Genomic DNA, 12,308 nt, shown 5'->3' with positions numbered 1-12,308 from the left:
TTGCACTCTTTGACTCTGCACTCTTTCAACTTGGTATTGCAACTGCTGCACAACAATTTTTCTTATCTTACCTTATCTTATCTTATCGTATCAGCTTCGCACCTGGTTGAGACAGATATGGAATTCCTGATACTATTAATTATTTTGTAAACTATTTCAATAAACAAATCCAATTGTTGTTCAAAAAACCATTCACATCACTTAAGTTTTAACATTTCAAGTGTGTAAAAACAAATGATAAAATGCTGAAATTATAAAGGTTGTAAGATCCATACACTGTATACATGGTTTCCCACACACATTTAATAGTGGCGGCCTGCCACGATTAAACATCTGCCGCCACATATTGATATTATATTTTTTTGGAGCTAATCATCTGCTGCCACATATTGATTTTTTATTTTTGGAGCTGAACAATTCATTTGGATCTATTGTAATATATATACATTTCTGTTATTCACTAAACCACCCTGTCGGAGCGCAAAACATACTCTGGGCACAGACAAAGTAGCAGAACATCCAGGCATAGTGAAAGTGAAACTTAACTGTTGACTGCGCAGGGTCTTAAAGTTTGATACCACTTGCCTCTAGAGCAGCTGCCTCTCTCATCCATAGATCTGATCAGCTTTGATCGGATTGAAGATCATTATTTGCTCCACAACGCAAACTCCTAAAATTCTGCTGAGGATGAAAAAAAATCATGACGATTTCAACCTGTGCTGAAATCACGGACCTGCAAAAAAGTCCGAATTTAGAGAGGGGACACAGAATGATAAAAAAGGACACACACACACACACAAACGTTAAGTTGCTAACATTCTGTATTTATGAACCCACACACCATCTCAACACTGCATTTTTGCATTTTTTATCCAAAAGACACCTGAGAACAGTCAGACCAGATCCAAAGAGAATCTAGGAAAATAAGAACTGATCCACAATCAGCCCCTCCAAGATGTACTGATACCAGTTTACATTTGAGTATTTTATCCTGTCTCTGACTCCTTTGCACACTCTTACATTACAAATGCTTAAATATATGGCAGTATTTCCAACACACATGCACAGCACACACAATGATGCAGTGCATAAAAAATGCATGGCAAACCCTTCGAGTCCCTGTTCTCATGAGCACAGTAAACCCCCTCACACACAAGCACACACAAACACAGGTGTGCTGGGGGGAGGGTTTGTCCCCATCCCTGATCTACCAGCTGTCGGACTCCGCCCCTCCCCAGCCCCATTACTATGGTAACCCCATAAATAATGGAGTCTGCAATGCATGCTGGGAACCATCAGGCCAGAATCCCATTACAGCCAACTTACATAATGTGAAAGACTCTGGTTTCCCTCTGTGAACCACAGCGCTGTTTCATTTTGAAAAGTCTTTAGTGTGACAAATGATCTGATGAGCAGCGAGTCTGCAGGGTAACCTGCACCACAATGACTGAGAAAATTAAGTGCTACAAGAAATTACTGAGGATATGCTCATGTTTTATAAATACAGCATCTTGGATAAAATAACAGCATTCAGTTATTCTGTTATGTGGCCTCAGAGATATGGAGAATTTAGCAGATATCAGTTACATTACAACAACCTGGATGGGAATAAAATACAAGGATCCCCTAAAGACACCAAAGACTGTTATTTCATTGTTTGCAGAGATGCACCTATAGCTCAATTTAGGTTTTGTCAGACATTTAAGAGCTCTGACAGACCGAGCCGACAGTCGGCCGTTGGTAAATGTCGGCCACTGTTGCTTGTTTTTGGGCCAATTTAGCACGTTGGCACTGAATCAGTCATATGGGTGATAACATAGGTTTTGCAACAGAGCCCCTGAGCAAGGCACAAAATCCACAGAATCTACCTACTACAGAGAGCTGAGCTGCAATCTGTGTTACACCAGCCAGGCTTACCTGTAAACGTCTTGTCAAAGTCGCTCCTCTCACAGAAAGGCAAAGAGGCAGCTTCAACCTGCAGCCTACACACAAACAGAGAGAGATAGCTGTTACTGCACAATGATCATCACCTTATCACTCTCTTAAACAATGTCAGCTCTGTGTAACAAGGATTATTACACTTATTTTGTGTCATGCAGATGTTATCAACAACATATCCTTCATTTATAGGGAACACAGTTCTAGTAAAGCCTAAAAGTGCTTCCTGGGTTGTTAGCATTTTATGAACCTAGATCAAATACCATTTTTATAGTACTGCAGTCAACAGCGTCGAAACAGAAGGATGTGACACAGATGGCACTTCAGTGTCACTCTGAAACATGAATGAGAAGATTTCTGAATAACTGAGCATGGTAAGAAATGATAAAGACACACTGTTGAGAATAAGCAGAAGCACATGTGTCGACCAAGTTTGTGGAAAGAGGGCTTTCCCGAATACCATTTTCTGGACTCCGGACCTTCACCATTAATCAACAGCAAATAATCATAGGTTTGGTCAACAGGAGCAAGGTGGGGTGGCGACACCTTGCTCCCCACAGCTTCAGACCGGGCTCCACTCTGGGTGAGCAGCAGGGGGGCTCACGTGTTTGCGTTCCAGTGCTGCTCACACCGACACAGACATGGCTTGACTCAGTCGAATACCTGAATGCCTAAATTGAGACCTAATACCTACCCAATTAACGAATACTATAATAGCCGAATATTTGGGTTCAGCCCCGGTGGAAAGGTGTAATAATAGAGTAAATCATTTCCTACTTTTGCATGTCTTTGTAGTTTAGAAACCTGTTTTTTAGATAATTCAATTATCTCCATTACAAAAATGCTGAACATTAGTGGGGACAGGGCGTCACTTTCTCTTTTTTTCAGCATATGGGGTCCACATGCCATCAGAAAAACAAACAGTCTGCAGTCCTTTAGGTGAGGAGGAAGCTCTTTGTGTGTGTGTGTGTGTGTGTGTGGCATGTTGGTGTCATTGAGGGCTCAGATGAGGCCGAACAGATGAAGGTTTGCAAGAGGGGGACAAACGGAGGAAGGGCAGGAGGTGAGAGTGACAGCCCTGCAGCTGTCCACACACTGACACCTTACTGTAGGAAAACACACACGCACGCACGCACGCACACACGCATGCTGATCACACAGGCAGTGTAATGCCAACAGCCATACGGGTAATGTAGCTCAAGATTATGGCTTACTAAGGTGTTGCTAAACTCTCATTAGCACAGGCTAATGCGACATGCCGCCAGCTGTGTGTGGAGCTTTAGGTGTGTGTGTTCCCATTTCCCCATTTCCCACACACACACTCACACACACACACACACTTCACTTATCAGCGATGTGCATCCACTGAAGACACTACAGATATAGGTGAGCTGCAGGTCGTTCACAGTCTTACAACTTAAGCAAACTCACAGTTCAGGCCACACAAGATGTTCAGCGCCGCAGTATCAAGGTTAAGACAGAAGGTGCTGATAGTTCAGACAAATGTTACAAATGGGGCACATTTCAAAGTTTGCAATCTCCTACTTCTACCAATTATTTTTTAGGGATGCGAGCATGTCAGAAAATGTTTAAAAAGTTACGTCACTCTATGTCAATTTTGCTACTCTTCAGTTTACTGCAGTGTGCACCGCCCGGGTCTGGTTGAAGATAGCTAGTGGTGCCACTCATTTGGCAATTACCACGAGTAACCTGCACAGCAAAACATTAAAATTCCACCACCTCTGAATTGATAGAGCATTGAAAATGCGGTGCTTAAAGACTGAATCAATGGAGTGCCAGACTACAAACAAAGGCCTCTTGTATTTTGCATGTATTTTTTACATAAAAACGAACAGATTGGGGTGCCCATGGCTCACCTGGTAGAGCGGGCACCTCACATACAAGAGGCTATGTCCTCATCGCCTTGGCCATGGATTTGTCTCCAGCCTGTGACCCTATGCTTCATGTCATCCCATCCCTCTCTCTCGCCCTTTTATGCTTAATCTGTGCTATGTAATAAAGGCAAAAAAAGCCCAAAAAAGTATCTTAAAAATTGGTGTAAGGCTAAGTAAGGTGTCTGGGAATGCTTTGGAGCCCCCAAAGAGGAGCTGGAAAACGATGCTGATGAGAGGGACGTCTGGAGTGCTTTGCTCAGCCTGCTGCGCCCACAACCCAGCCCCAGATAAGAGAATGAAAATGAATGGACGGATGGATAATCCATCAATCATTTCAGTCAATTTTTAAAGCAAGATTGCTGAAAATTTACAGAAAAACTGAAGACAGCAGGATTGCTTTTCCTTTCAGCCTTACAACTTTGGTTTTTCTTATACTGATCATAACTGGTGATAGCTATCGATAGCAAGGAAAACATTAGCACTATGCTCTTCCTGTTTTGGCTGACAGACATCTTTATGCAGTAAATGCAGCCTTCATTTTCCCGGTAGATTAAGCCCAATGGCAGACTGAGTTGCATACTAAAAGCGAGGAACCAATATAAATGCAGATGGTGTAGTTATTCTATAGCTATTACATTGTGAAATCCACATTTCCTTCTTAATAAGTTAATGCAACATAAGGATTTAGCAGATTAATCAATAATGGTGCTTAGTTTAAGCCATGATTCAACACTTCCTTTCTTTATTACTCTATTGGCTACTGACTCTGTGAGACCTCCAAAAATGTAAAATTTCTAGTAACAATCCAACATACTTTCATGTGTGCGTCTCTGCTGGCTGCCTGTCAGCATTCATTAGATATCGGCATGCTCAGCAGGAATAATTAGGCTCACAGCCATGAAACACAATTCCTCTCACATTTGTCTGCCAAGTACATTACACGCACAACTAGTGTGACTTATTGTATGTGTGTTTCACCTCACAGATAAAGAAGGACAGCCAGTCGGGGTGAAACAAAGCCGGTTAAGAGAGCAACCTGTTGGATTTTCAGGCTGATCTTCATCCTGTTGTGGGTGATGCTTCAGCCCTGACTTAAACAGACAAAGCTAATTTGGAGCTAAACCTGCCCGGTCTGTTCTGATAATAATGTTGTTACCATTGATAGAGAAGCAGCTGAATGTACAACAGTGGTCAAACAATGTGTTTCATAGGAAATAATAATCATCGCAGCAGATCAGGCCTTGATAAAAATAAAATATTAAAATGTTATTGTACATTATTGGATGTGCCTGGAAAACCTCTAACAGGATGTGCCGCCCGTTAAGAGGTGTTTGATTATGAAAAGTCATTTTATATTGATCCAAAATCTCCCACTTATTAGTGTGTATGTGTCCCTTTTTTTATCATTCTATGTCACTCTCTAAATTCGGACATTTTTGCTGGTCTTTGAATGCCATGCCGGCAGAACTCCTCATGAGCTCTATTATTCCTCAGTAGCATTTTGTGAAGTTGGTGTCTCAGGGTGGATAACTGATGGATGAGAGGAGAAGCTGCTAAAAGAGGTGAGTGAACGCAAACTTTTAGACCTAGTGACAATTAACAATTAAGTGTCACTTTCACTGCGCCTGGATGTTCTGCTGCTCTGTCTGTGCCCAGAGTACGCTCTGCGCTCAGAGAGTGTGGTGCACCGGAAAACCAAACGTTATAGTAGTATTCAAACAGGGCTCTAAATGAAGGATCAGCTCCACAAGTGGAAAATCAATGGCAGCAAATGTTGCTATCATAGCAGGCTGTCGCAAATCCATCCATACATCCATCTATCCATCCATACATCCACATACTCACATAAATAAGTAAATAAATGAATGTGTGGGAAACCCTGTGATCAACTAACTGTTTCAGCTGTAGTTTCAATGCCTGTTTTTTTGTAAAATATACCAAAACCTCTTTGGTATCAATAATATGGTTTATTTAATGCTTTTCGATGTGTCAAAATGCAATAAAACAGTTCACTATGACAAATATTTTTTAATATGTGAGAGCGAGTGCAAGTAAAGGACAAGCTGACATGCCTGACTGGCCATATTTAAAATTTGGAGAGTGAGCTGGCGAGGGGGGAGGGTGTTGATCTTGTCTTTCTGTCAAACCGGAGGTGAGAACAAGGCATGAAACATCCCCCATGGGGAAGGGACGAGATAGGAGAGAGACTCTGACAACAAATCTGAAAAAATCCTTCAATCTCAGAGACAGAGAATAAGACATGGGGTGAGGGTGCAGAAATATGTGGAGGTATAAATTAGAGAAAAGGTGGCACAGAATATAAAATATAACGCAATAGAGGACAAAAAACCTACCAGACTTAGCTGTTTTTTTTTGTTTTATTTTGTAAAAAATAATGAAATCAGACCTGGCCTGAGTATGGTTAATATGTTTTTATATTCTTATCTCTGTTCTCTCTGTGAGGTAGTCTTTATTTAGTGGAGAACTCCACCATTCTCATGCTAGATGTAAATTTACCTCCACACATGATAGATTCAGCATGCATGTCCACATTCTTAAATCATCTGTACAAATAACTTGACATGCTTTTGACCAGAATTAAGATTTATGCATATATGTATTCTTTTATTTATTGACACTATTTTGATTATGACTGTTTTGAATCCACCTCAGATTTGTAAAAGGTTCTGCTGTTTGGTAAATGTTTGTCATGTTCTAACAATAAATAATAATTTAAACCATAATTAAGAGTATACTTAATAATGGTTACTTTCACTCAGGAGCAGAAACCAGCCTTTATACTTGAAAGAATATATTAAGAAAACCTTTTTGGTATGATAATTGTCGATATCAACTAATGTGAACATTTTTATTATGATAATATTTTTAGCAATATCTCCCAGCAGCCCTTATGGTGATATCGCATATCACCCTGTTGAGCCATCTCTAATTGCCACAGAGGAAATTCCTTCACTGCCACAGCCCTACAAGCAGTCAAGATAAAATATGCCTCCTTCATTCATTTTGATTTAAAATAGTTTCCTTCTGCTATAGATGTGAGAGACAGAGAGAGAATCCCTCTGGCTGAAATAGCGGAACATGTAACTAGTGGATGGAAGTGGAAGTGGCTTCCTGTGTCTGACAGTGAGAGAAATGGAGGGGTATTTATAGATAACAGTATTATAGTTGCTTCACTGGTTACGTCACATAGACTAGAGGAGAGGAGCGAACATGGGATGAGGAAGAGGTGAAGACGAGGATGAAAAAGAGGCCAGCCGACATGTAGGTCATAGAGGGAGGAAAGACTGAAGCAGAAAAAAAGTGAGAGATAGAGAGATGGGGGTGAAAAGGAGGAGAAAGAGACCAGAGATGTGGAGGAGAGGAAGATAAAGCACGAAGGGAGAGGAGCAGGATGAAGAGAAGAAATAATGACGTGATGAAAGAAACAAGAGGGGTGAAGAGCAGGAAGGAGGAGGAGGAAAGACTGGGGAAGATGAAGAGGAAGAGGAGAGGAAGGAAAGATGGAAAGGGAGGACGACAAGAGGAGGATGGCAAAAGAAAACAACACTCTAGGCAACTACTAGCTGCATTTACACTGCCCGTTCAAGGCCGGAATATCACTCTGTTATGCCGCCTCACCATTCTGTACATAACTTCTGATCGCAGAAATGGGGGGAAGAGCGGTCTCACCTCTGAGCTGGTAATGGAGGTAGTGCCAACACCGAAACAAGGTCTGTGTCAAAGGTAAAGCCAGAAAGACTTGACCATGGGCGGCACTGGTGTGACATTTTGAAGACGTGTTTATGTGTGTGACCCACCGCAGGAGATTTAAAAAGCATTTTTTAGCGGTCATAAATGTCCGCAAACTGGGAAAACAATGTTTGGGAGCTCCTTACCCTCTAAGCAGAGGACAAGATGAGCTGACATATATCAGAGAAGGTAAATGATTATGACTGACGTGTTATACCTTTGTTATTGTTTAAAAAAGCACTACAGACGCATAAATTATATGTCACTCTAGAGGCAGGCACAGGAATAAAGGGGGGGCTTTGTTGCAGCCCTGTAGCACCACCTCTGTGTAAAAGCAGCTGAACTACTGTTGTATCAAGAGTCCGAAAGTCTGCATAGAGTCGGCTGGAGTGAAGGTGGACTGGTCAAACTACCACCAAAATTTCACCTGGGAGCTCACTGTTTGTGAGTGAAACCTAAATGGTTATTTTAGTAACAATGCCATGTGCTACTATGCGAATCATACTATGCATGTGACATATGCAACGAGATGTTACAAGATGTTGGTGACAAGCAAAGCTGTCTGTCAGCAAAGCCAACAGATAATGAGAAAAAGAAAACAGTTACATCGCACAACATAACAGTTTCACCACCTCTAAATAGATAGTGCTTTAAAATGCTGTGCTCTAGCTCACTGAGGTGAGTGCCAGATTAAAAGAAAATAAAGGCTTGTATTTCAAACCTTTTTTTCTTAAAAAATTAACCGGTTAGTTAGCAGTTAATACGAGTCACCGTATTGAAAGCAAAATTAACTGAGCCTGATATCCATGACAGGCAGGCTTATGCGCACACACACACACACACACACACACACACACACACTCTCACACACACACACACACACACTCACACACACTCACACACACTCACACACTCACACACTCACACACACACACACACACACACACACACACACACACTGTATGAACCCAATCACCTCAACTGTGTGTTTGTGTGTGGACCAAACACTGTTGGTCGAGACAGGGTCACCTCAGCCATGTAGTGAAAACACACACTCAGTGTTGGGAGCAGCAGACACGCATTTTCCAATAACAACAGTATGTAGTCATGTAATGATGTAATGTACACTATCATACACACACACACACACACACACACACACACACACACACACACACACGGTGCATGTGATACTGGGCAAAGGGCAGATTAAAAGTAAAGGAGTGTGTGTAACAGGAAGGTGTGGCTGGTCCCAGTGAGTGGGTGGTTCCTCCACCATATGGTCTCTGGGCTCCACACACACACACACACACACACACACACACACACACACACACACACACACACACACACACACACACACACACACACACACACACACACACACACACACACATGATGTCAGCTCTCAAGAAGCTGAGATTTTGGCCTCGACCATCTTCACTATCAGCTGTCCTCGCAGATATTTTCATGTTCAGGTTCTTAATTTGACATCTGCTGCTGGGATTTTCAGACTATCAACTGAGATATTTCTGTAAAAATATTAAGTGTATTGGATTTGACTTTTTTTTCATAAAGATATTGTACCGGTGTGTATCCATCCTATAGAAAGCCTTTACTAGAAATTTAGCTGTAAATGTATCATCACCAGCTGCCTCAGATCCCACTAGTCTGTGCTGGTGCTGTCCCCCAAATATTAATTCATCATGCAGCTAAAAAGAGCAATTCATGGCTTGAATATGACAAAATTAATAATACATAATTAGCTGTGTGCCATGACTCATTGGCGCGACTCCTGCCAAGCTGCAGATCACTGTTCGAGATCACCAAACAACATAACAGGTTGTTTTTTAGCAAGTCATTGCATTTCTAGCTACTTTTTGGGCACCAAACATTGGTGTTTTTAATGACCTGTTACTCTTTTATTCCCCCAGGTATTGTGCCACAAAAAGTGGTTGGTTTTTTTTTTCTGAGACGCCATCGATGCCAGGAAAGTGCTCTTAAGAGTAGGGTGGTACATTTATTCAAATATTAATCATGGCCAAGATTTTGGCTTAAAAAAATTAAAAGTTCAACTGCAATATTGACGTTTAAAATGCTCATTACACTCGCAGAAAAGACTGTCGATAGAAGATGCACTGAATTCTGTGTGTGTACACTAGTAAGAATGCAGCACAACATGGAAATGAAAGAAGCGCTTATTTGAACATTTTGTTCCTAAAACCAATGAATAATTGTGATCTCAATATTGATCAAAATAAGTGTGATTAGCATTTTGGCCATTATCGCCAAAACGACAGTCCTAACTGAGCAGTTGTGTTTTACAGAGGCAGTGCTGCATTTCCTGACAGGATAGTACCACCAAAAGTGTTTTTTAAATTTTTTTTATTTTTTACCAAAATCACAGCTGTGGTTCCAGCTGGGATAGTGCAACAATTAATGGCTGTTTTTTGAGAAATCTTTTCATTTCCTGCCAGGAATGTGCCACAAAAAGCAAAACTGTTTGTTTTTTTTGACAATTAATCACTGCTTTTACAGCCACTTTTTAGCTACCAAACATGGTTGTTTTTTAGCACCCTGTTGCTGTGTCCACCAGGGATAGTAGCTGCTTTACAGAGACACTGCTGTGTTTCTTGTCGGTATAGTGTCCCCAAAAGCTGGTATTTTAGGCCAAAACATGATCATTTTTTATAACCACATCAAAGTTGTTTTGTGCCAAAACTTAACCACAGGTTAACCACAGCACTGCTGAAACTTAAAGAAATGTTAAATTCCTGATACAAAATAATGCAGAAATGTAACATGTCAGTGGTTTGCAGAAACATATAATGCCAACATTTGTTCTGGAGTTTGGGTTGAATATTTCCATCCTCTCTCCAGGTCTGATCATTATAATTACACCAACAGTATCAAAGATCTCTGTGATCCTGAACCACACTATTAAAAGCTCAGAGATGTGCCATCACCCCTCTCATCTGCCTTCACATCAATGAAGCGGATAAAATCCCTGAAGAAGAAAGAAATCATTGAGGATCCCAGCTTTCATCCAGATTCATGGAGAGGGGAGAGCATGTAGTTCTGTGCTGTGGCGGTTCGTCTAGACGCCGTGCTCAGCAGCTCCAGCAGCCCTACAGGCAGACAGACTATCCATTATTCAGCTGCTGGCAGACTTCTGGCTGCTCCACAGCCAATATCACTATTTCTGTTGATGCTGTGTGTGTGTGTGTGTGTGTGTGTGTGTGTGTGTGTGTGTGTCTGCACTGCAAAAAAAAATAATCATCCTAATGAATAATTTCATTCATTACTTATTAAGGGCGTCTGCCAGTGAAAAGATGTACTTAATATCTGCAGGTAGATATGATACGGATATATTTTAATGATAAATTTAAAATTAATCAAAGCAGTCATAACGAAGTCTCATCTTCATCTGCTGAGGCTTCCAGGCTCTGCTCCATCTTCACCACAACACTGCTGACTCTGCATCTATCTGCCAGTTAAAGGAATAGTTTGACTTTTTGGGAAATACACTTATTCACTCTCTGCAGACAGTTTGATGAAAAACATTGATGTCTTATGTCTGTACCGTCTGATCATGAAGCTACTCTTTAGTACAAAGACTGGAAACATGGTTAAACAGCCAGCCTGCCTCTGTCCTTAGGCTCTACAGATTACTAGGCGGGTTTCCATTACAGATTTGCGTAAAACTTAAGCAATATTTCCAAAATGTCAATGAAACACAATTGCGAGATGACTGCGTTTCTGATTGATGTTATGCGACTTCTCTTCTCGCGATAACATTCCAAGAAGCATGGTAACAGATGTTCAAAACATTAACAGGTTTATTTCTATTTTAGCCACCGTAGCCGTCACTATTGTCATGTGAATTCTAAAAGTGAAAAAAACTTTTTCTACTGCAGTTTTGCAAAATAAGCCTTTTTTGTGTATCCTAAAAACCACCTCATGCGTGCATAATACTTTTTTTTCAATTAATGGAAGTTTTTTTAGAAATAGACATGTTTCCATTAAGCATATTTCATATTTGCTATTTTAATTTGTGCAATTTGAGGCTTAATGGAAACCCACCTACTCACATATTGTGTTTGTTAGTGTGTAAGAATGACACACTGTGACTCAGTAACTTCCTCTAATCTGCTGGAGGTCGCTTTATGTACAGATACATTTGTGATACTGATTGTCTTATTTAACTCTCGGCAAGAAAACAAATAAGGCCTACTTCCAAAAAATATATAACTATTCTTTTAAAGACCTGCTCTTAGGGCTTCAACAACTAATTCAATCGATTGATTACAAATGGATTTTACAAATAGAAACTGACGCTGTTGTGTCACACGTCATGCCAGTCATGCCTATTTTTATTCAACAATGCCGGCAGGCTGTCTAAAATCACAGACTGGAGCAGCGTTATACAGCAGTTGTTTGGTTCTGTGTTAATAGGTAAAGGCAGCATTTAGAAGGGACGGAGCTGCAGCCCGACAGTGTGATCTCTGTGTAAAAAGGGCCAATGACAGGTGAGACAAGAGCCCACAGACTGGACCAAAGGAAAACACACACACAAACGCACACACACACACACGCACACACACACACAGTCGTCTTTCTCCCGAAGTAGCCGAGGCCAGAGCCACAGGAGCCAAATGGGTCATTAACCCCTCCTGGCCTTCCTCTCTCTCCTTCATGCTGTCGAGGTGTCAAAGCGACAACTGG

The 12,308-nt window shown here is 41.1% G+C and overlaps 1 protein-coding gene across 1 annotated transcript in view; it reads right to left on the bottom strand.

Moving 5' to 3' along the window:
* Nucleotides 1–12,308, bottom strand: part of pak1 (p21 protein (Cdc42/Rac)-activated kinase 1) — a 59,428-nt gene that overhangs the window by 43,388 nt on the left and 3,732 nt on the right. Inside the window, exon 2 of the mRNA XM_042487020.1 lies at nucleotides 1,918–1,982. The gene's annotated coding sequence lies outside the window, so the exon portion shown is untranslated. The remainder of the gene's footprint in view (nucleotides 1–1,917; nucleotides 1,983–12,308) is intronic.

This window comes from Plectropomus leopardus, chromosome 5, assembly GCF_008729295.1.
Source record: "Plectropomus leopardus isolate mb chromosome 5, YSFRI_Pleo_2.0, whole genome shotgun sequence".
NCBI classification, from domain to species: domain Eukaryota; kingdom Metazoa; phylum Chordata; class Actinopteri; order Perciformes; family Serranidae; genus Plectropomus; species Plectropomus leopardus.
The sequence above is the reverse complement of the archived record's forward strand: the minus strand, read 5'-3'. Positions and strand labels throughout refer to the sequence as shown.